This window comes from Silene latifolia, chromosome Y (genome assembly GCF_048544455.1).
Source record: "Silene latifolia isolate original U9 population chromosome Y, ASM4854445v1, whole genome shotgun sequence".
Classification (NCBI taxonomy): Eukaryota; Viridiplantae; Streptophyta; class Magnoliopsida; order Caryophyllales; family Caryophyllaceae; genus Silene; species Silene latifolia.
Window position 1 is genome coordinate 82,586,652 of NC_133538.1, and position 26,719 is coordinate 82,613,370.

Here is a 26,719-nt window from a genome sequence, read left to right on the forward strand (position 1 = left end):
GATCAAGTCCGTATAATCCGTGAGAAGATGAGAGTCGCACAAGATAGGCAAAAGAGCTACGCCGAATTGAGGAGGAGTGACATAGAATTTACGGTAGGAGACAAGGTACTACTCAAGGTTTTACCCATGAGAGGAGTCATGAGATTTGGAAAAAGGGGCAAGTTGAGCCAAAAGTTCATTGGTCCCTATGAAATCTTGGATAGAGTCGGGGAAGTGGCTTATCACTTAGCACTCCCACCGGCCTTGGACCTAGTTCACAATGTATTCCATGTGTCTCAATTGCACAAGTACATAACTGATCCCTCTCACGTGCTCGAAGCGGAGATGATTGAACTTGATGATGCCCTATCATATGTGGAAACACCCAAAGAAATCCTAGACCAAAAGGTTAGGAAGACAAGACATAGTGAGACAACCTTGGTGAAGGTGTTGTGGTCCAATCACCTTGTGGAGGAGGCCACTTGAGAGGCCGAGGAGAACATGAAGGAGTGATACCCTCATCTTTTCGAGCAGGTATGAGTCGGTTACGAGGTCGTAACCATGTTTCTAGAGGGGTAGGGCGTACTACGCAAGTGCCTTAAATAGAGTTTTCTCTCTTTTCTCTTTTCGTATATGTAGTTAACCGCCACCTAATGTCACCTTTAAGTCAACACTAGTCTTATACTTACCCCGACTCGCCATAGTGCACCTTGGGGGAGGTATATTCCATACCTAGTGTCGGGATTGAACTTCGGAGACGAAGTTCTTTTAACGTGGTTAGATTGTAATACCTCGTATTTATTTAAGTATAGCTAGACCGAATAAAGAATCCACTTGGCCGAGTGCATATCCACTCGACCGAGTGGAGGACCTAGTACTCCAATACAGTAGGCTGGAAAGCCTGGAAAGTCGGTCACTCGACCGAGTGGAGCATCCACTCGATCGAGTGGGCTTCCAGTCGACCGAGTGCCGGTCGAGTGAGTTTTATACAGGAAATGTATGGTGAGATATCTCTTTCATAACCCTATCACTTCAGATTTCCTACACCAAAACCCCTCTCAAACACTATTGACCACTTTCTACATCTCCCCAACTTCTCTCTAAACTCCCCACCATCAAATCCTCTCAAGAACCCTAATTTCTCTAAAGGAGATTCTTGCCTCCTTAGCATTTCTTCCTTGTTGTAAGTAGATCTACACTTCCACTTCTCCTATATTTTGTTTTAATTACTCTATTTAGTTAATAGATTAATCCTTACTTAATTATGTTGTAAGAATTCAAGGAGTTAAGTTAGTATGTTGTTATAATAGATTGTAGTATTAATTATAATAACTAATATGTGTAGGAAGCTTCATTAAGGAGCATTTATAGGGATTAGCTTGTGGAATTGTGAAGATAAGCTAAAGGTAGGGTTTCCCTACTTAGCTATGTTGTTATGAGTGTTTAATTGTGCATTTAATACCATTAATTACATTTATCTCATAGTAGTTGCATTATAACATGTTTTGGATAATTAGGGTATGGTACATATTGTGGTCTCATGATGATTTTGGGAAGAATGAGTATGGTGAATGAATCTAGTATTAATTATCTTGCACTATAACATATTAATAAGCAATTAAAAGATGAGAAAATGAATTAATGAAGTAATAAGCATGAATTGGTTGTTGTATGAATTTAATGGCATGCTTGTTTGGTTAATTGTTCTTGTTGTTGGTCAAGTGTTGACATTGGAGATTGTTGGGGGATGTTGATGATGGTTTTGAAGACGGAAGATGGTTGGGAAACCGTCTTCCTCTCAAGTCTCCCTTGGAGCTTCCCACTCCAAGGGAATGTGCACATTGAGTACTTGGGTTATGGAGGGACTCATGCGGTGAGGCATGTTGTCTGGCAGGGGACTCGAGTTGTACTCGGGCCTGGTACCACGGACAGGTTCCGAGTACCTTAGTGGTTTTGGTGATGTCGTGGGCGTGTCCCGGTCACGGTTGTAGAAGATAAGTTGGTGAATACTTGTCATGTTTTCATATTCTATTAAATTAATAAGTTAGTTGCATCTCTTGTTTTTTATTGAACATTTATATCATTGGCTAACGCTCAGGTTTGAATATCTGTGATGAACCATATGGTGATTTCCGCCCCATATGGGGAGCAGTATTGACAGGTGCGCATGTTTGAGTATCAGGCTTGGGAGCGGCTACCTCGTTGTCGCCACTTGTTCTTATTTAGTTTTTGACATTTAAACTCCATTCGATTTGGTTGTACTATTGGGATGATTTTCATATCCCTTAACTTGTGGTCACTTAACTTTACAACTTAACTATTTATGTAATCTAAAGTACTTCTTTACTTGTTGTTCGCACTACACTCTTGGGAAACCAAGGGTTGTGACACCTCCATATAATGGGAAGTGCCTAGAGGAAGGGTCCCGACCTATGGGGGTGTTACAGACCTGAGGGCTATACTTTGACTTTTGCCTTGTCCAAGTCTCAGTCAAAGTGGGGGCTCTGTAGATACCTCGTTTCTACACCTTCCGCCAACACCCAGGGATGATTGGGCCGCATGTTTATCACGCGGAGCGATTTATGATATTTTGTAAGTTCATCGACAAGTGATAGCTCAAACAGTCGAGTCAACATCATGATCGTCATCTATGTGCTGAAACGGTCGTTTTGACAGTAATTAGAGTACAGTTGGAGTCTGGGTCAAAAACCGTTTCCATTTTCTAAATTCGTCTTAATTTAAGTCGGAATGTTTTAGAATATTCTAGAGTTGTATTTCTAAATATTTATATTTTTATGATTAAAAATCGAAAATATCTTCTTTACGGAATGGTACCATTTAAGGCATTATACGGGAGGTAGTGTATGAGTCCAGTGTGTTAGGATGATAGTGCTGAAGCTGTGGTTTTGCACCACAAATGGTACAAGATATAATTGAGCAGGTACATTTGATTCGACAAAAGATGAAGGTGTCCCAGGATCAGCAAAAGAGATATGTAGATTTTCATAGCAAGGGTATTAAGTTCGAGGTGGTTGACAAGGTTCTTTTGAAAGTGTCACCTATGCGCGGCGTTATCTGGTTTGGAAAGAGAGGGAAGTTGAGCCAGAAATTCATAGGGCCGTATGAGATTTTGGATCGGATATGTGAAGTGGCTTATCGGCTAGTTTTGCCACCATCTCTTGATCGGGAGCATAATGTTTTCCATGTGTCACAACTTCGAAAGTGTGTGAGCGATCCATCTCATGTGCTTGAGGTGGAGAATATTGAGCTTGATAAAGCGCTTAATTATGCGGAAGTGCCAGAGGAGATATTGGATCGTAAGGTGTGCAAGAAAAGGAACGGTGAAAGCATCTTGCTTAAGGTGTTATGGTCTAACCATAATGTTGAGGAAGCCACTTGGGAGCCAGAAGAGACAATGAGGGAGCGTTATCCACATCTCTTTGATCAGGTATGTTTGGTTACAAGGTCGTAACCTTTATCTTTTAAGGGATCGGAGGTAGGAGATGATCGCATGTGTTTTGGATAGTTTTTAGGTCAGTTTTGGTGGTGGTTCGGGTTGTGTAGTCGCAGTTTTGTTATGGTTTGGGGTATGGTTGGTGTCCTTTTCGAGTTGTGTGGTTAGTAGTTTTGGTTATGCATGGTTGTAACAGGTATGGGTGTGAACTTCGGGGAGGAATTTCTCTTTTAAGGAGGGAAGACTGTAATACCACTGATTTTTGGGCATATTGAACTCGGTCGAGTAGGCTGTACTCGACCGAGTGGGTTGTCGAGTGTTGTGAGGCAGGCTACTGCCTTGGGTGCACTCGGCCGAGTACGTGAGGCACTCGGTCGAGTATGTCTGGTACTCGACCGAGTACCCTGTCTGACGGGTTATTTTCCGCGGTTTTGATTAAAATGATTAGAGAAGTATAAAAACGTATTAAGCAGTCTAATCAGTTTTAAAACACATTTCTCACAAAAACCTAAACTGCGTAACTAAGCTCTCTAATAATCTTCATCATTTCCAAGGCCAACGGTGATCTTTGGGAGTTTTACATCTTGTTTTCCGTGTCTATCGCAGCAGTAAGTATTCTTTATGCTTGATTGATTGTTATAATTAAGTTGAGCAAAACCTAATTTGGGTTGATTTGGGGATCAAGGGATGATTAGTGATGGTTTGTGATTAGTAATGTTTGGTTATCATTGTTAGGTGACGATTTTGTAGAGGAGCAGTTCTAGCTCGCTTGATTGTTTATCTTTCGGATTTGCGAATAAGGTAGGGTTTCCCTACTCAGTCTTTTGTGTAACACCCCCATCTACCAAGGAGCCTTAACAAGACCTTCCCTAGTACATAAAGGCGTTACCATCTCGGTTGCCCGAGGTCAATAATAATCAAATGTCGATAATAGAACGATTATGTTTTATTACAGGTGATTACAACAACAAAAAGATACAAAAGATATAACCCGTGATAACTATCAACTAGATGAAACTATCTCTGCCATGACTCGTGATAGACTCGTCCCTCCAAGCACCAGGCTATGATCCATATACCAACTTGCTAAGACTGACTGCTCACTATAGTGGATCATGGCAGACAGAACACAAACAGACAACACAACAAAAACACACAAGGTCAGTGACTGAGACAACAGACTCACAAAAGCAGACACAACACAAGCACAACCGCACACACACCACACCTCCTCCAACCAACCACACACCTATGACTGCCTGAAGGTCCAGTCCTGCTGGATTACCAACCACAACTAGTAATCCACACCGCCAGTGGGGGACCGCAGCCGTTCCCACCTATACCCCGCTCATCTAATCCGAACGATAAACCCATGTTCCTTAATATGCACATCCCTTCTGTGGCGGGTTCCACAGAAGGCGAATCAAGGGCGTGAAGCCACTCTCGTAAGTGACTCCACTCAGCCGAGGACGCACCTCGATAACCACAGACAACAATCACAATCAGCTTACAAACAACAATCACCAACTAGTATTTCAACACAATGTAATCAACTACCACAACCGATCATCAACAACGACACTAACCAATTATACATCAACGACAGACCCTCTATACAATCAACAGTACTAAATAGGCGAACCTACCTTTAGCAAACCACAACGATTCCGTATTCGATCACAAGATAACAATCAACCAGCAAAACCACCTATAACAACCACCATACCATCTATTACTACTTCTATAAACATAACTGAAAACAAGAACGACGATGATGATGATGACGACATACCTATTACACAGCAATCCGGCGTCAAGACCGCTACCCGACTCAAGCATCCCATTCCTAAGGTGTTCTCACTTACAAAGGCTTCAAGGAGGTGAATCATGGTGAAGGAGAAGAGAGGTGACGACATTTAGGTTTAGGAAGAAGGTAGAGAAATGATTTGGATTTCACGATTTATAATTCCCCGCTGCAAACCCGTTACTCGATCGAGTAACCAACTTACTCGATCGAGTGACCTCTACTCGATCGACCTCCCATGCTACTCGATCGAGTAGCCTCAGCTAGATCGAGTATCACGCACTCCAAAGCTCACACCGTCACAAGTCATCACTCGTAAGGTTCCGAAGGTCAAGATAGTGTCTAGGGTCAGTCAACGTCGGTCAATGGGTCCCTAAAAAGATGGGTATTACAGTCTTATCCCCATAAAAAGAACTTCATCCCCGAAGTTCGACTTATCCTCCCCCACAACACAAGGTCAAAGGGACCAAAGCAACCACCACTGTTCGTCCGACATAGGTCAACACAACCGTTTAGAAATACCATCCCGCTATGAATGTTCATCAACCATCATCATCATCTACATTAACATATATTACATAACACGACTTCCTATCGAATCACCAAACACACATTGTACACAACTATCATTTTATTCGTCCATCGATTACTTGTTAACAACTATCAATTACAAAACACTCAAAGACGACAGTCCTATTACTGATACACAACAACACATCATTCGTTCCACTCTATTACTCAACCATACAACACAATTAGACTAACAACAACTCTACTATTTGCTACTAACATCTAACTTCATGACAACATAGTGAACAATTACTTGAAAACAAGATACAACAACATGCTATTCTATTCAACAATTACAAACTGCTACTCAATTATACAATAACCATTACAAAATTACCCAAACAACCATTTTAAATACTTCAAAATGTCATAAAAATACTATAAAATTGTCATATTTCCTTCATTTTCCTTTGCGACATTACTCTTCCCATCTTAAAAGGAACTTCGTCCCCAAAGTTCACCAACAAAATAACTTTATGAGTACACAAGTCGATAAATATTATTCCATATAGACATTACGAACGAACCATATTATGCATTTTGACTCATGTCAACTACAACACTTTCTTGTGATTATATACATATGACTCATATATATGAAACTATTTGCAAAGTGAACCAAACAATTAGGCATTCTATTATCAACTGTCAACCATGGCATCAATTACTTTCTTATACAACCATACAAATTATGCAAGAAGGATTATAACCATTACACACTACGTTACCTGAGACAATTTGAGTTAACATACGAAATTATATAAATATCACCGAAATTGTATAAATCATACAAATATGTACAACTGTATAGCCACCGTTGAGACGGAACAATAATATAACACACCCACAACAAGAAACATTATCGCAAGAACAACCAACATGAAGATAGAAAAAAATGTTAAAATGAAACAGGCATCCAACCGTGGCACTCGATCGAGCTCGTTAGGTACTCGATCGAGTTGACCTTACTCGATCGAGATTACCAGTCACTCGATCGAGTTTGTCAAGATCAGAATGCATCCAGAATGTCACCCCTGCAGTTACTCGATCGAGTGAGGGGCACTCGATCGAGTAGCCACTGGTCAAAATCCCCTAAGGCGCCACTTTATATGTCCAAATCAATATATACATGAGTCGGAAACGTATTCCCGACACCAATATCCTGCAGAGAAAGTCTGAAAAGTATCTAAAATACGGCCTTATGGCCACAATACAACCAAAGTCTAATAAAAGTACCAAACAGAATAAGTATTAAGAACTACAACTCCATGTATCAAGATAGAATTAAAAGGAGTGTCATCACTCCATAGCCTGCTCATCCATCATCTCATCTCCACCACCGCCTCCGGACATGCCCGCTCCAGTTGTACCCGCACCTGCGACATCACTCGTGCCAGAATCAGCTCCCACTCGCCATGATTCCAAGCAACCGTAGGGGTAGCTTGTAGGCTCCCCCCCAAGTAGACCGCTCCATGCCATAGAAATGGAAGATCCCGCTATCATCTCCAACGCCTCTCCACCACACCGACTGGGCCGCCTCGGTCCCGATACCCTGAATATAAGCCATCTCATGGAGGTTCTGAAGTTTCAAGGTAGTGGACACCCTCTCCGTGAGCTCACTCATCTCAGGGCTGAAGAAGGAAGGGTAGCTGGGAAACTGAAACTATGGAGGCACAGGCTGCTCTGGCTGGGTCTCAGCCATCCTCTCCCTCACCCGTCGCGTACCTCTCCCCACTCTAGGCTGTCTATCCTCGGGTTTTGACTGATCCCTCTTCGTCGGCTCAGGAATCACCTCTAAAATATCAGCATTAAAGAGGTAGAACTGCCTAGCAGGGGCCTCCTCCTCATCATCAGAATCTGCTGCCACCACTGCCGCCGGTAAAGGCTCGGTCACGGGAAGGTGCTCGGGGTCAGGTACCCTCATCCAACTCATCCCCCAAACTCTCCACACTAACCCACCATCCTCCAAAGTCCTCAACCATTTCTGGTCGAGAAAGTACTCATGGTCCAAGGTAGGCACCATCGGGGTCAAAGTTGTGTAGGCCGAGGAGGCCTCAAAGGTGGTCAGTCTCTCCGCCAACCGTGTGGCAATGGCTCCACAACTCAAGAAACGGGTGTCAGATGAGGCCATCAAAGCTAAGCTAGCACATACTATGGCCGGGTCACTGAAGGAGACTCTCAGAGCTCGGGTGGTGTTAAGGTATGCCGCAAGTAACATCACCTCATGTGAGTTAAGCTTACTCACATCTCTCCGCTCATAGAGTAAACAGGTCATAGCACGAAGAAAGATCTTCAAGGTGACATATTGAACATCGTTTATCAACATGTTGCTAGAAGTGGGGGGTGGCTTGCCGGTAAAGCAAGGCATGAGACTACTGGCTCCACACTCAGTCGGGATGTCCCTAAGGGCTCCCTTCTCTGGTCTAGCAAGGCCGAGGTGGGTGGCAAACATATCCATGGTCAGAAAGAAGCTAGTGTTCATGAGACGGAATTCGACGGTCTTTTTCGCCGCATCAGAACGAAAAGAATTCATGAAATCCAAAGTCAGAAAAGCATAGGAGTGTTTCCTAAGATGGTACAACCGGGTCATGCCCAAAGTCTCAAAGATGTGCCTCACATCAGTCTCAATTCTTAGGCCTGTCAAGATGGTAGTATCAATACAGCGGGTAGGTCTCATACGACGTTTCTGTAGCTCAATAAATGCATCTCTTTGCTTGAAATCATCAAAGATGATGGGAGGGTACTCCAGCACAAGTGGGACCGTAGGTCCCCCACGCCCCTCACCAACCTCATTCTCAGAGGCCCTCCCCCTCTTACTTTGACGGGTACCAACTGTAGGTCTCGGCATCTGTTTTCAACGCGAAGTTTAGATATAAAAACAAACACTTACTCAAAGGTACATTAACTTTCATGTATAATCATAGAAAAAGAACAACTATATACACACTTTCACCAAACAATCAAAAAATTTCAAGTATACAACTTCCAAATTCTCATCAGACGGTCTCTACAACTATCAAATTATGTCAAGTATAATATCAATTAACAACTCAATTACAAATTCTAATGCTTAGACTTTCAAAATATTTCCACAATTAGACAAGTATCATAAGAAATTCGGGGCGAATTTCAGTTTGAGGCACTTTTAAAACGAAGTTTTAGACAAAATTTTGAGCAATATTCATCAAAATCAACACTAATCATGATACCCATAACATATATTACTTAATTTTCCCCCTTTTATATGCAAGATACAAACAAAATTCAATTTGAATCCCCCAACCCTAGAAAATTCGGTACATTTCAACCCCCAAATTGATTCGATTTTTCCTACTTCTAGCATCAACAATCAACAAATTAAAGCAAATAAGTCATGTTACAACAATTATAAGCAAGATTTCACGTATACACATCAAATTTTCAGAAAACACTAACAATCTTACATGTTTTTAATCAATTAAAAACATAGAAAAGGATGAACATTCTTACCTTGAATGATTAGCAAGTAAAAGGATGAAGTAATCAAGAAGAGCACCAAGAAATCAAGCACCAAATCACAAGTTTTTGAGAGCAAATAGAGAGATATAGGGGAACTAGGGTTTAGATGTAAAGAGAAATAGAAAGAAGAAAGATAGGAAAAAGGGTATAAGAATCCCGTCTTTTACACATGTATTGTTCACTTACTCGATCGAGTAAGTAAGGCACTCGATCTAGTGGCCTCTATTCGATCGAGTTGGAGCTACTTGATCGAGTTTTCACTGGCAGTTTGAGCTATGCCGATCTTATAATTCCTCAACTAGATAGAATGAGGTCTACTCGATGGAGTAGGCACTCGTACTCGGTCGATCAAGATTAAGAACAAGGTTAAATGTTACGAGTATAGTTAGCGGTTCCTGCAAAACAACAACTCGTGTCGATTCCAAAATGTATTTGGGAATCGTCCAGATTATTATATTCATTCACGACACATTATTACTACTCAAATATAATTCAACTACCTCATCCAAACATGACACATGATACTTCATTCTATAATAAATACTATGCAAACCGGGTTACCATACCATTAACTTATTCATGCATACATTCAACACATTACTTCACTTCTAACCACGCACTTGTAAATTCAACATCCAACTTATACTCACACTACTCTAAACATTCACCTAACAACAAACCATCATATATCATCTGAGTTTGCTAGAAATTTGATCATGTCACAGCTATGCCATATCACAAAAGTACTCAACAAATTAATCCACTTCAATTCTAATTACTGCTTGAAAAACATTATAACTAGTACAAAACTTACGACTTACTATCATCACATACCAAACACACAATACTTTATAAACTAGTACGCATAGAAAGGCTTATATCACATTATTATCACCAAATCACCCAACCTTGTCATGCACTATCGTCACTTCACCACCTCTACTATATCCACACCCACTTCCATTCAACCACAAATGTACTCAGTTCATCACCATAATTACACGTACTAAACATTAACAGGAACTCTATCACAGTTTTTGCTACTTATCTATCATACACTAAGCACATAATTCCCGACTCGATATTCCCATGCCCGGTGACTGGCTTAAGCATAATGGGGCCATGATTTTGAAATGAGGGCGCTACTCACCCAAAATCAAGCATCAGCTGGGGCTCCCAACACACATACACCAGGTTCATTTTATTAGACTCACTACGTTCATTAGGCTCATTTGTTACAGGTTCCGAAATCGTCACTCTGATACCACTTTGTAACACCCCCATCTACCAAGGAGCCTCAACAAGACCTTCCCTAGTAGATAAAGGCGTTACCATCTCGGTTGCTCGAGGTCAGTAATAATCAAATGTCAATAATAGAACGATTATGTTTTATTACAGGTGATTACAACAACAAAAAGATACAAAAGATACAACCCGTGATACCTATCAACTAGATGAAACTATCTCTGCCATGACTCGTGATAGACTCGCCCCCCCAAGCACCCGGCTATGATCCATATACCAACCCGCTAAGACTGACTGCTTACCATAGTGGATCACGGCAGACACAACACAAATAGACAACACAACAAAACCACACAAGGTCAGTGACTGAGACAACAGACTCACAAAAGCAGACACAACACAAGGACAACTGCACACACATTACACCTCCTCCAACCAACCACACACACACACACACCTCTGACTGCCCGAAGGTCCAGTCCTGCCAGATTACCAATTGCAACCAGTAATCCACACTGCTAGTATTATGACATATCAACAACGACACTAACCAATTATACATCAACAACAGACCCATTAGACAATCAACAGTACTGAGTAGGCGAACCTACCTTTAGCAAACCGCAGCGATTCCGCATCCGATCACAAGACAACAATCAACCAGCAAAACCACCTATAACAACCACCATACCATCTATTACTGCTTCTATACACATAACTCAAAATAAGGACGACGATGATGACGACATACCTATTACACAGCAATCCGGCGTCAAGACCGCTACCTGACTCAAGAATCCCATCCCTAAGGTGTTCTCACTCACAAAGGCATCAAGGAGGTGATTCATGGTGAAGAAGAAGAGAGGTGACGACATTTAGGTTTAGGAAGAAGGTAGAGAAATGATTTGGGGTTTCACGATTTACGATTTATAATTCCTCGTTGCAAACCCGTTACTCGATCGAGTAACCAACTTACTCGATCGAGTGACCTCTACTCGATCGAGCTCCCATGCTACTCGATCGAGTAGCCTCAGCTAGATCGAGTATCACGCACTCCAAAGCTCACACTATCACAAGTCATCACTCGTAAGGTTGTGAAGGTCAAGATGGTGTCTAGGGTCAGTCAACGTCGGTCAACGGGTCCTTAAAAGGACGGGTATTACATTTTGTATGATTGTTTTCAAGTGATGTGATATTGAATGATTTCTGATTGTGATAGTATTGTGGTGACTTGATGTTATTGGCATTATTGGTATTGATTGTGGAGCCATTGTCGGGAGATGGTCTTCACCACCATGTTCGCCTTTTGTGGCTCCCGTCACAAGGGGGATGTGCACATTAATGATCTGGGTGCGCTCGTTGCGATGAGCGGGGCTTAGGTAGCAAGGCTGCTGTTAACCACTGGCAGTATAGGTACCTATTGTGATGGGTAACCTGGCAGATCTGGGCTGCGGTTCAGATAATGATACTTAGAGGTCGGAGATTTTATTGTTGCAGAAGTGAATTAGATGGTTTATTGTTGTTGTAGTAGTTCATGTTTTATTGTGCAGATGACTGGCCCCTTTTATGTTTTCAAAACCTAAGGTGATCCATTGGAGGATGGTGAGCAGATATCTAGTAGGTTTTGTTTGGTTGAGCTTCTCGCGGAATGGATGGGAGTACCGTCGAGTCTACCAGCTAGCTTCCGCTGTCATGTTAACATTAGATGATCACTTTTATTTCGAGGTTTTTTTCAGTATTGGATTTTGGTATTTTGGTTTTTAATCGACAAAACATTTATTTAGTTTAAGGAAACGTTCGTTTATGGTCTATTTAATATACATTACCTCACGAACCAAGATGGTAGCACTTCCATTTGCTATGATAGACCTCGGTATGACACTTTGGTAGATGTGGGTGTTACATGTCTGACCGGAAAATCTACCATAGATCTATTCCGAGCGTGGCCACGCATTTCCAATCACTACTCCTCGAGCGTCCATGAGATGTTTAAACCCTGTCGAGGGTGGACAATTCCTGTTGACCTATTTTCTTTGTTCAATCACATATCACCATGACCCAGGAGATGCCCATCGGCCTCCTTTAACGGTGCGACCTGGGACAAAAACCAAAGCTAATCGGAAACTATACTGACTCAGACAAATAGTCGCCAGTCAAAAGAATCGACTCATAGGAATATTATAGAAGTCCTTGCCACGACCAGATTTGATGAAAAATGAATTTAAAAGGACTCTATTGATGGTCACTGCCCGACAAAGTTACTCCACAGTCTGCTTATGTAATCGACTAGTCATCTCCATAACCCTATGGCTGTCGAACCCGCCATCAATCGACTTACAATCTAGTCACTTCGAGATGTCACCTCATTAAGTAACTAGGGACAAAATAAAATGTTAATCCTGTTCACTTGAATAGGGTTCAACGTTGTCTCAACAACCTATTCTGATCAACAAATAATTTAAAATAAAATTCAGCAAATACTAAATAAATGAGTCTTGAAAACTCAAACGATAAATGCGATTATAATATATGTAATAATTATTACACATCATATAATCTACAGCAATTCAGGTATACACCTGTTATTTCCCTTCGTTCTATGTAATCTCATATTACATAAAAATATTTGAGTGAAGAGTCTATCGATCCGAAATACTCAACAGGAGGGTGAATTGAGTATAAAACCTTTATCCCACTTTTTCGATTGTCCTTATGAGCATGAATTGATAATTAATTATTTAAAGTTTATCGATTAAAGTTTAACTAATTAATCAATCAATGTGAAATGTAAACAAAAGAACGAAGAAAAGCGAGTGACACACGTGGTTTTGAAGTGGTTCGGTTTCACAAGTCGAAACCTAAGTCCACTATTCTTGATTAATAATTTTAGTACCTTTATACGGATTACAAAATTATCAATCCACTCGTACAACTAACTCTAGTTGTAACTCAAATGAGTACCGTTAAATATTCGGTTTTATCTATCTTACGTTAATAAGAATGTGTTTCAATTGTTCTTTGGTGTTCTCAAAATTGAACGAATAAGAACGAATCTAATTGATATCGTCCTAATTTAGGACGATTTAGCCCCATCCTATTACCTTATCTGACTCGATTTCGCGTGCTTAATTGTTTAATTAGCTCATTTATTTACTAATTTATAATAATTAGTCGTTGTAGTTATATTTATTAATTAGTCGGATTTTTATTTAATATTAGTATTAATATCATTTTATTATAATAACGTGCAGGCAAGGAGGAATAATAAGACGGAAATTAAGGAGCGAGTCGGATTGAGGTGAAATTAAGACGAATCAAGACAAGTGAGCAATAATAAAATATAAATCAAACATTGACTTTGACAAACCCCTCCTTTGACCATGTTCACCACGCACCAACCAACTCCATTATCACCATCCTTCATTCACCTTTCACCATTACTCACACATCATCACCATAAACTCCTTCCTCCCTCAATTCGTCCCCTGCATTCTGCCCTCCTCTGCCTCGCACACCAGCAGCAACGAACCACCAACAACTTTCCATGGCCATGGCACCGTCCCCTGCATGTCATCTTCAACCTGCGCATATCACCATTGCAACCGGTCACCTAGCGAACGACCGGTCGGCCAGCTTAGCACCCCTGATGCGTCCTTTGTTCTCCTTTTTGCACGATAAACAATCCCCTTCCCCTTTTTGACTTGTTTGTTTGCCGATTGTTTTATGTAATTAGAGGATTATTATTATTATTATTATTATTATTATTATTATTATTATTATTATTATTATTATTATTATTATTATTATTATTATTATTATTATTATTATTATTATTATTATTATTATTATTATTATTATTATTATTATTATTATTATTATTATTATTATTATTATTATTATTATTATTATTATTATTATTATAATCATTATTATTATTATAATCATTATTATTATAATAATAATTATTATTATTATTATTACAATTATTATAATTATAATAATAATTATTATTATTATAATTATTATAATAATAATAATAATAATAATTATTATTATTATTATTATTATTATTATTACTATTATTATTATTACTATTATTATTATTATTATTATTATTATTATTACTATTATTATTATTATTACTATTATTATTATTATTACTATTATTATTACTATTATTACTATTATTATTATTATTATTATTATTATTATTATTATTATTATTATTATTATTATTATTATTATTATTATTATTATTATTATTATTATTATTAGATTTTGGATCATGTTAGAACGGTGAGAACGCGCATCAGCCGTTGGATCTTGTTTGACGCGGCTAATCTAAGGGCCTATAACGCGCTTCTTCGTTAAGATTTGTCTTTCTTTTTTTCCTGAAATTTACCACGCGCTTCTTCGTTAAGCTTTCAACCATGGATTCTGACCTTCTTCATTAAGCTTTCAACTATTTCTCTCTCCTTATTCTCTGTAGAGTTGCATTTTCATATTTCGGTTGGATTTTCTCTTACCTATTTCATCATGAAGGTATATACTGTTTAGCTTCAAGCTTTTTTTGATTTCGTCCTTAATTTATTTAGTCCGTTTTATATAACTCTAATGTAACCTAAATTAATGTTTCTTATGTTCATTTTGCCGGATTATTCATTTATTGATGAATTTTGAGTTCAGTATTGTTGTTAAAATCGAAATTTGCGTTTTCATTTGCATGCTATCGAAATTTGTATCTGTCGCGTTGTTTGTTGATTTCGTAACTTGCTTATACATTTCCATTTGTTTGTTGTTCTTTAGTTTGACCTAAGCTAATTTGTGCTTTTTTTATGATTTTTGTTGAATTTTAAGTACTTTTAACCTAAGTTGCATCAATTTAAGACCACATGCAAAAGGTCATAATTGCGTGCACATTATTATTGTAGATAATTTACATTTCAATAAAACTGATAGGACATTTCTTCATGAAACATGTACAACACAACACAACTCATTAATATTACATGCAAAACTACTTTCAGTTATTGAAAATTGCACACTTTTCCTTTATCATTATTATCACATTTTCATGAGTCAGAATATATACTTAGTTCATTTAGTTTGAAGAGGTTCGAAACTAGACATATTTTCCCCTGACCGTGTTATCTTTAATATGTACTTGAAGTGCAAAGGCGATCCTGGAACTGCTACACGCCGTATTTCTCCGAGGCTGAACAACCTCAGTCCTATTGTTGATGATCCTACTCCAACGTTCTCACGTATTACCACCCGGATGTCACCTAAAAGTTTTGTAGATGTCCTTCGACACCTTGATTAAAATCAATGGTGTGCTCTGGAAGAGATTGGGTTTTCTTCATTGTTCTGGCTAAGGGTTACAAGGCTTCCTTTACGCCTTGGTTATTGGTTAATTGAGAACTACAACCCGTATTCTGATTTCATCATTCTTTCTGATAAACAGCGTTTTCGTGTGTTTGCTTCTTGTATCCATGATGCCGTTGGCCTCCCAATTGGAGGAAAACCTGTTTTACTTTCATGCCGTAGTGACGAAGATGCAGAATGTGACGCGTTTTATGCGCATTGGAAAGCTCAATTTCATGTTGATGGTCAAATGGATATCAAGACCCTTGCAGAGCACATTATTTGTCATGATGATTACAGTGATCAATTTAAGATTAATTTTGTGGTGCTTGTTGTATCTTTGTTAATGTGAAACAATCAGAATCCGTTCGTCAATCACCATGTACTAAAATCGTTGAGGAATGTGTCTGCCATTGGTCAGCTCGATTGGTGTCAATTTGTCATGGAGAGTTTACGGTTTAACACAAAAAATTGGGTGAAAAATGGGAAGAATAATCACTTTGGTGGACCTCTCCTGTTTCAAATGGTACAAATCTTCTGTCTTACATCTATTGTTAGTTATTATGGTTTTAAAACCTACCATTTGCCAGTCATAATCCTGTTTTTACTTGCAGGTTGTTTATGTTGACCGTGTTGTCCATGAAAAATGATTCGTAGAAAGAGATTACTATACTCTTTTGAATTGGACATCTGCTGCACTTTTCTCAAGGGAAAAGCAAGAGATGGAAGCTGGTCAGTTTGGTCTTGGTCGTGTAAAAGGTCGACTGATGGAAAGAATTAGATTTTCTCATCCACGTAGAAAAGTGGTTGAAAAAGTACGGAGAGTGTCAAGGGATGTTAGTACTGATACAAAATGTCCAATTTCGTACTCGTCTCCGGAGGTATATCCATTGATTCTCGAAATATTCACTATTCCTTTTCAAGATTCACTTTGAAATATTTTCTTTGTTAGATGTGCTTGTTTACATATGCACCTTTTGGATTATTATTCCAAATGTACCTTCATAACACTAAAGATGTACCTTTAAATTATTGGATATGTTATTGTGCTGCTTTCCAAACTGAGATGCGCATTGGCATTAATTATACTGTCCCTTGTCCAGGAGTTTGCAGACGACTACACTGCTTTAGCAAATAGAGTCATGGAAGATATGGTTGTGTTAGTTGAGAAATACGCGGTTGGGTTGCAATGTTTCCCAGGTGAAGAGTGTGTCAAACAGGCCCATTCAGCAACTGAATTTGTATATTTGACATATGGTGGTGGTACCGAAGATGTGTCGTGTGCACCGCCGTGGGATTCCAGCACACTGAAGGAGGATGAACAGTTTATTGCTGTAGCAAATGCAGCCGAGAAAGCGTACAAATTGAAACTTGCTCGTGCTAAACACAGAGAACAATGTGCTAAGTGGAGAAATTCATCCGTACCTGTCACTGGTGAATTTGCGTTCGATTTAGGGTTGGAGAAAGACTTTGCTGAGAGTGAAGCAAGGTTAGCCGCAGCTAAAGGGGTTAAACTGGATCGCCCTTTCACTGGTGAATCTTCTCCACATGCCAAAAGGGTTCATTTCATGGCAAGTCCTACCTATACACCTCTATCCAGCAACATGCAACTGTCATCTCGTTTTGATCTGCTGTTTTCTGTTATCCAAGATGACACTAATGTGTTAACACCTCTTACTGCGGTGCACCTTCAAGTGGCTGAATATGTTTTCAGTGATCGTGACACTAACAATCGTCGGTCCAGGTAATCTAAAATGTGAACTTGTTAAATTAACATTTTGTGAATGTCATTTTCATTGTTTTACACCTGACAAGTAATTTGATATATTTTTCATGTTTCCTTTTTTTTACCTCTAGTGAGTACTTATATTCGTACAAGACTTATTTGCAACGCGAATGCATTTGTGGTCATTAAAGCCGTCTGAACATGTTTCGAGTGTTGTAATTGATTGCTCGTCATCATATTTGAATTCTAAAGAGGAAGAAAATAATCTTGGTACTCCGAAGCGGTTCTTTTTTACCACGCTTGTGCATGTAAGTACATTTACATACACTCTTTTGAACATATGATCTTAAATGCTGCGTGTAGTATGTATTTTGAAATATTGTACTTCCCTCTTTCGTTACTTTCCCATGTAGACTGTATTAGCGAAACCCAGCCCAGGTTTAAGCGATGAAAATATTTATGAATTGTTCGAGGCTCGAGTAGAAATGGAGTTGCAGCTTTTCCGGGAATAGACATAACTTCAATCGCACTCGTAAGTTGCTATTGTTTGCTTGGAATACTTTACAATTTTCTTCGACAATGTTCTATTGTATTTTAAAAAAATTGAGTCATACTATTATCCCATAAGACCATTCTTTTTTTGTTTTATTCCAACTACTAAATCCGTTTGAACCTCAACTTGTATATACCCATTTTATATTAAAAAAGTTCAGATTAGGTCAAATTAAGATAAATGGCCATTTAACACAATGTTAATGTTATAATTTCTCAATGAACTTTCTAAACGTTGTAAATGTACTTTTTCAACATTCATAATGTACAAATTAGGTCAAGTTACAGCAGTTCTAATTGGTCATTGTTGTAATTTCTCAATGTTAATATTGTAATTTCTCAATGTACTTTCTAAACTTTCTAAATGTACTTTTTAAACATTCACAATATTAATGTTGTAATTTCTCAACATGGGGAATATCCAATATGCATAAGAGCAGTTGCAACTATATGCACACGTTGGGAACATAGAACATGAGTCATACTATCATTCCATGTCTGCATTCTGCTTTTGTTTTATTGCAACTGCTTGATTCAACTACTTGACTCAAAGGTAATTTTCTTTGCGTTTGTATTAAATGAGGTCACTTTATATTGCAATGTACCGTTCTCATTTTATACATGTGCCTCACGATTAGCCAAAATGTACCCTTCCAAGAGTTTGACTGTACTTATGATTGTACGTCCTTTGTTTTGTAATGTCAGTTTTTTTCCCAATTGTACACGAGAAACACTTCTTCTTATACGTGGTTGACCTAGTGAGGAAGCGTTTCGCTATTCTTGGCAACCCACTCTCAGATGAAGACGCCATCAAGAAATATGGTGTATCTCCACTGTTACAGTATGTTTGAATTTGACACATTCTTGTTGTTCTATTGAAATGGGACTATTAGTCGCGCTTAACACTACTTTAAAATATTTTGTCATAGATTGATGCTCTTGGATGGTTTTTGGGTGAGAACCCAAGAACTTTTGACTCTAGCAACGTTGTGTTGGCTATGGATCCCATTGTTGCAAAGCTTAGTTGGAGAAATAACTAAAATGTTGATGACTGTGGTATATACACAATGAGACACATGGAAACATTTATGGGACTAATCTCTTGGAAATGTGGCCTGATGAAAAATGATGTGAGTGTTGGTTCTTATTTTTAAGAAATTCATGTTCATTCTGTCTTGCCCATCTTATTAATTGTTGGCTTCTGTTTTGCAGCGGAGCATGCTTAAAGTGTTCGGATACAAATGTCTATGCACATTACTAATGTTCGACCACAACGATTGGCGTGAAACTATCGCTGATCATGCGAAGAAGGGTCATTTCTCTAAAGCTAGTGATTACATTAAATGTTCAAATATTATCTACGCAGTACGTTAGAATTTGTGTCTGATGACACCCTTGTTCATGTAGCATGATGTTTTAAATTCTAGTGTACGTTAGTATGTTTAATGATGTCTAATTGCATAAGCAAAATGTTCAATTTGTGAACCAATGTTTAGTTGCACCTAATTAAAGTACGTCTTTGTCTATTTTTAGCGTGCTATTTACTTGAACGTTATTTTTTCCTTGAATACTGACTTATGATGTACTGAATTAGCAAAATAATATAATGTACATTTTAGGTTTGCTTTTAAATCTCTTTTATAAAACAGTACATGCACATTAAGAACATACGTAATGAACATTTGAATTAAATTGAAAGCACATTTATTTTTATTATACATTGAAAACAGGAAAATAGGTTTAAAATAACGTCAAAGATCTATCTATAGCGACATCATAATCTAAGTATATGAATGAACTTTTGGAGTTTTCTATCTTATTAAACATCACATGTATTACAATTTAATTAATGTTTCATGTTCTTTTTAAAATAATTTAATGTACCTTTAAATATAATATAATGTACATTTTCCAAACAGTGCTTAATGATATTTAAGTTGCGCCTAATTATCAGAACATGTACATTATGAATATAGATAATGGACATTTTAATTAAACTGTTTACATACATTACATAATATATACAGTGTAAACAGGAAAACCAGTTTAATAAACTGTCAAAGATCTATTTTTAATCCCGTCCCCAAAAAAGGGTTCACTCGCCCCCTCTAGGGTGTATTTTGGTCTTGCGGCCGTTCTAACCACACATAAGGGAAAGGGTTTAGGGTTGGATTAGGCGGATCCGCGATAGCGGTCTGCGTAATCCAACCCTAAAACCTTTCCCGTCCCGTTTTAGGATACCTGGCCACTTGTTTTAATCCCGTCCCCAAAAAGGGTCCACTCGCCCCCTCTAGGGTGTCTTTTGGTCTTGCGGCCGTTCGAACCACACATAAAGGAAAGGGTTTAGGGTTGGATTAGGCGGATCCGTGATAGCCGTCTGCCTAATCCAACCCTAAACCCTTTCCCGTCCCGTTTTAGGATACCCGGCCCCCTAGTTTTAATCCCGTCCCCAAAAAGGGTTCACTCGCCTCCTCTAGGGTGCCTTTTGGTATTGCGGCCATTCGTAATCCAACCCTAAACCCTCTCCCATCCCGTTTTAGGATTCCCGGCCCCCTAGTTTTAATCCCGTCCCCAAAAAGGGTTCACTCGCCCTCTCTAGGGTGTCTTTTGGTCTTGCAGCCGTTCGAACCACACATAAGGGAAAGGGTTTAGGGTTGGATTAGGCAGATCCATGGTAGCGGTCTTCCTAATCCGACCCTAAACCCTTTTCCGTCCCCTTTTAGGATACCTGGCCCCCTAGTTTTAATACCCTCCCCAAAAAGGGTTCACTCGCCCCCTCTAGGGTGTCTTTTGGTCTTGCGGTTGTTCGAACCACACATAAGGGAAAGGGTTTAAGGTTGGATTAGGCGGATCCGCGATAGCGGTCTGCCTAATCCAACCCTAAAATCTTTCCCGTCCCGTTTTAGGATACCCGACCCCCTAGTTTTAATCACAATTAGAACTGCTGTAATTTGACCTAATTTGTACATTATGAATGTTGAAAAAGTACATTTAGAACTTTTAGAAAGTATATTGAAAAATTATAACATTAACATTGTGTTAAATGGCCATTTATCCTAATTTGACCTAATCTGAACTTTTTAAATATAAAATGGGTATATAAAAGTAGAGGTTCAAACGGGTCAAGCAGTTGGAATAAAAAAAAAAGAATGGACTTATGGCATGATTGTATGACCCAATTTTTTAAAAAAATAACGCCACTTTAAACTTCTTCTCTTTAACATCTTACTACTTTCCATTTTCCCTGTCAATTAAATTGTAGCTGCACGTTTTCTCATTCTCAGATCGTTCACTTACTCTTTATCGCTCTCTATCGGAATGAAGGTTATACTCTTTGCCTTTAATTATTTGCTAAAAACAACTGTTTTACTTTTCATCTGCTTCAAATTTTACATAGTTTCCTTAGCTATTAATGTTCGAAGATGTTCATTATAAATCAGTCATAATATTATTTCTCAGGTGCATCAATATGTCGGAATTTATACGCATTGTTTCCTAATTATTTTGATGTACTTTGCTATGTCTTAATATCTGTTAATGTTTAGGATGTATTTTTTTCATGTACTTTTTTAATGTTTAGCATGTACTTTTTGGATACCTGACCTTCATATCAATATGTCGGAATTTATACGCATTGTTTCCTAATGATTTTGATGGAGTTTGTTAATGTTTAGGGATATACATAAATTTGCATGCATTGTTTCCTAATAATTTTGATGTTCTTTGCTACGGCTTAATATTTAGGAAGTATTTTCTTCATGTACTTTCTTAATGTTTAGCATGTACTTTCTGGATAACTGACCTTCATATCTGTATTTTTAATGGCTTTATATTTCTGCCTTATATGTTTTTTTTAGCGCTTAAAATTGAAGAACACAGATGTCATTACGGTTGTGCAAATCAGTCCCGATTCACCTATTTTTTGTCAACCTCCATCGAGATTCACCAAAGACTCTTCTTCTACTGTGATAACTGAAGTTTCTGACTGCCCTACAATAGGAGTAGTACATCATCCTAGCATTTGTCATACTTTACATACAGTCGACAAAAACCCTTCTTTTTTTGCAACAATTGATGTTCCCGACAGTCCTGCAGTAGAGGAGATTGTTAATCGTCCTAGAGTTCGCCGCACTTCGTGTAGCCTCCTAAAAAACTCCTCTTATCCTTTGTTGATTGATGTTCCTGACAGCCCTATTGAAGATGGGATTGTTGATCCACCTTGTAACTGGCCATGCATTAAACAGATTGTGAGGGACAAACATGACATTCTTAGGGCCACCTTAGGAACAAGCTGTGGAGAAGTGCCACCGATAGAAATTCTTGCTTATTTAACTGAAACACCTATTCAAACATCATATCAAACAGACCAGGTTTTCAACAAACCACCCACTTCTGCTAGCAAACATATAGCAGCTCTTCGTAAAGTGAGAAAATTGATTGCTGAGAGGAATAAGGATGCACCTACAAACGCTGCTGTTTCATTCAGTTTAGGTGCCTTCCCGGAAGATGAGAATCTTCTGTTTATGCAGCACCATAAGAGGGTAAAAAAGAAAGAAACTGTCTGCTGATCGTCCACCTTTATATCCAAAAACAGGGAATCAATATCATTTTAGTAGGAGTCCTTCCTGTGAACCTCTCCTTGACACTATTGACGACACCAATCCCTTGATTTATTTGACATCAATGCAATATCAGATTTAAAATTATGTGTTCACTGGCCAGGGCTCTGTGGATAATGCTTGGTAATTACATACAGAAGTTTTAATATTTTACATTCATTTACATAGTTCATCTTTACATATCTGCTACTAATCATAATTATATTACTATTTGTGTGCAGCAATACGTTATTTGAGTCCAAAAATAATGTCCTTGGTTGGGATCAACTGTTGTCGTTAAAGCCGTATCACTATATCTCAAGCTTTGTCATAGATTCTTGGTCGGCATACCTAAACTACTAAGAAAAGGATGGGAATCCAACCAATCCCACATGATTCTTTTTTAGTACACTTACATATGTAAGTTTGGTCATTGTTTTCATGTATTTTAGTTTAATATTTCCAATATTTTCACATTACTAAAATTTTGTCTTCATTGTGCAGTTGTTATTAATGAATAACACAGGTGCTTTTATTGATGATCATCGTTACAAACCTTTCAAGCGTTGCATCGAAGTAGAATTAAATGAGTTTGAGTGGATTGATCTACCATCCATTGAACTAGTCAGTCCCTCACTTCATTTAGTAATTGAAATTAAATTCAGCGTTACTGTAGTAGTCTATTTGAATAGAAGTCACTGAATGTACTGTCAAAGTTTTCAAAATGTGCTATTACTTAACATGAAATTAACCTTTACCTGTCAGTGACCTTACAATTGTTTTTTCCCCTGATGCTAGTTTTTCTTTCCTATTGCACTTGAGAATCATTTTGTGTTGTACGTTTTCAACCTGCCAAGGAAATGTCTCATGATTCTTGACAATCGCATTAGAAGGGGAAGTGTCTTAGAAGAGTATGGTGATAGTGTACTTGAACTGGTAAATTTACATTCTCCTCAAATATGACTTGTTTTCTTTCACTTGCATTGGTAAATTCATGTACATTATGGTTCATCTCGTCTAATTTTTATTATTGTGTTACAGGGTGATGCTTTTGCATGGTTTTTGGGTGAAAATCAATCAACTATGGAGAAAAGTAATATAGTAATGGGCATGGATCCTACAATAGCAATGCTTCCATGGAGAAATAACAAAAATATTTTTGACTGTGGTATTTACACCATGAGGCACATGGAAACATTTAAGGGAATAGCCAGTTAGAACTGTGGACTGTCCAATATTGATGTGAATTTTACATTTCAATTGTAACTTATTTAGATAAACCAAATCAATGTTATCTTACTGGTTATTAAATTCTAGTTTCCTTTTTTTTTTTTGCAGATGAGATCGTTGACAATGCTGAGATTCAAGTACCTATGCACGCTAATAACATTTGAGCACAACAAACATCGTAACATCATTAGCGTGTCATTGACACTCACAAATAGTTCCTGAATATGATTTATTAGTTTTCTTTTGTGCTGTGGATATATCAGGCGTTAGTTGATGTCTATTGGTTAAATGACGCCAACTCCGATGACCAGAACGCCCCACCGAACGAATAAAGTGTTGGAAGGCAATGTCACATTGAGATTCATGCACTAGAGGATTTCTACTTATTAGACTGGACATCACAAGGTTCCCCGGGACAGTGTACTAAACAACACTTCGTACATGGAATGAAAGTTTGTTGTTGGAGGAGTTTTAAGCACACTATAAAATAAATATTAATAAGACAACTACAAGTCTGCACCAAATTCATTGATGCTCAAAAGTCAAAATCAACCTTTGAGCATGTATTAATTCCCAAAGGTACTCACATCTTAAACACATAACCAGCATTAATACAACAGGAAACAAGAACAAACAGTCAAACATTAACCATACATAACCAAAACAAAAAGGAAGAGTCAAAGAATGTATAATTGGAATTCGGAAAAATGTATTTCATTTTGCAGGTAAGAACTGAGAGTAACTATGAAACAAGGAACGGCCTGACAGTCATTACTTTCACAAACTCAACGCAGAAGTAAGAAACAACCCACCACAAGATACTATGATCCATAATTTCTCAAACTGAACACTGAAATAACACAATGCGACAATAATTATTTTCACAAACAAAAATAATTAAAAAATTGTGCTTCATATATTTAGATGACAGAGCACATAAATATTCATTAGGTTTCATCATTTTATGGTAACTTCTCCTAATTTTAAAGCAAATCAAATATAAGCAATGGAACAGCCCAAGTTTTGCAAAAAAATTGTCTGTGCTTCTGATGTGAAACCGTTATAGGAGTCATACGCTAAACTAAGTAAACCAGTAACAGAAATAGTGAAATTCATGTATGATATAGATGTAATTGAGCAAGTAGATGTACATGACGAAGTATGAGAGCAAGAAGAAATGATACCTTTAGCAGGAGGAGCAATTGATGTGCAAAATAGTTATCTGCACAAACCCAAATCAAAACATTTGAACGAAAGTAGAAATGAATGAATTAAATTATAAAGTCAATGAGGATGAATGAATGAATTGAGAAAAATTACATACTTTTTGTTGTGAGAGTGCAACTGCAAGTGAGAATGAACAAGGGTTAATGGTAGCGGACTACTACTTTGACAACATACAAATACAATACAGCGGCTGTTTAAATAATCGACATTTGAGACCAAACTCTACAATCCTTGCTCGCTTAAGAATCCCTTAATCTGTCATTCCTTAAAACCCTAATTGAACCATCAAAATATAGTATTAAATTTCAGTCCTAGCCATTCTAATTGCTGTCAGCAGCCTAATCTCGCTTAATATAGACAATAATCAAATATTACCTTAAAATACGGTAAAATGTGGTAGCAGTAATCCAATACTCGGTAAAATTTGGTGTCACGACCTTGATTAAAAAACATGCCTAGAGAGATTTGGGATAATTCATCTACTTGAATTAGCTTCCCAGCAAAAACAGGTTGGTACCACTCAAATGCCTAACAAAACCCTTTCTTTTAAAATTATATTTAGATGGAGACATGTTGATTGCCGACCCCAAATTATTTTGGGGTTAAGGCTCTGATGTTGTTGTATGGAGACATGTTGACGCACGTAACAACTACTTACTGATAGTTGTGCACATAAAAACAAAACCACAAACAAATGCTGCAAACCTAGTATTCTATCATTATTGGATGGACTAACTTTCAACCTATTTCTTCTCAAGCTCCTTTGTTCAATATATCACTTTAACACCCTGGAATCAAACGTGTAATAGTTAATTATGACAAAGATGATGTATCATCATCATGGTAAGGTAGCCATCAGAAGGGAAATAACGAATGTCAGAATAAAACTCACAGGAATAGAATCTAAAACTCTGGTTACTTAAAACCCTAGTTGAACCATCAAAATATAATCAACCAACACCATGACATTCACAGGTAAATTGATTGATTATTAGTATAAGATCACCAATTAAGGTAAAAATTTACCATTATTGTGATGGTTAAGAATTTCGAAAATCATGTCCCGACATATGGGCAAGTTTTTTAGGGTCTTTGCTTCCATTTCCACACAAAAACATCCTCAGAGTTTCAGCATGTAGCATTGATTTATAAGCAAAACAGTATATAACAAGAACATCAGTCACTTAAGACAAACAACACCTATTATAAAAAATGGTGAGAGCATTCTCACAATAGCAAAGACAATTCGTGATAAACCAACAACACCTATTATCAAAAAATCAAGAGCATTCCATCAAAGATATAGACAACATAACTAATTGAATAACAACAATTTTACTTTCAATGAATCAGAGGAAATAAATGCGAAAATACAGAAATCACGAACTTCTGAAAACTCAATTAAGACAATTCATCAAAAAAGAACGTGCATAATTAATTGGCCTGAATAACAACAAATTAACGACAACAAC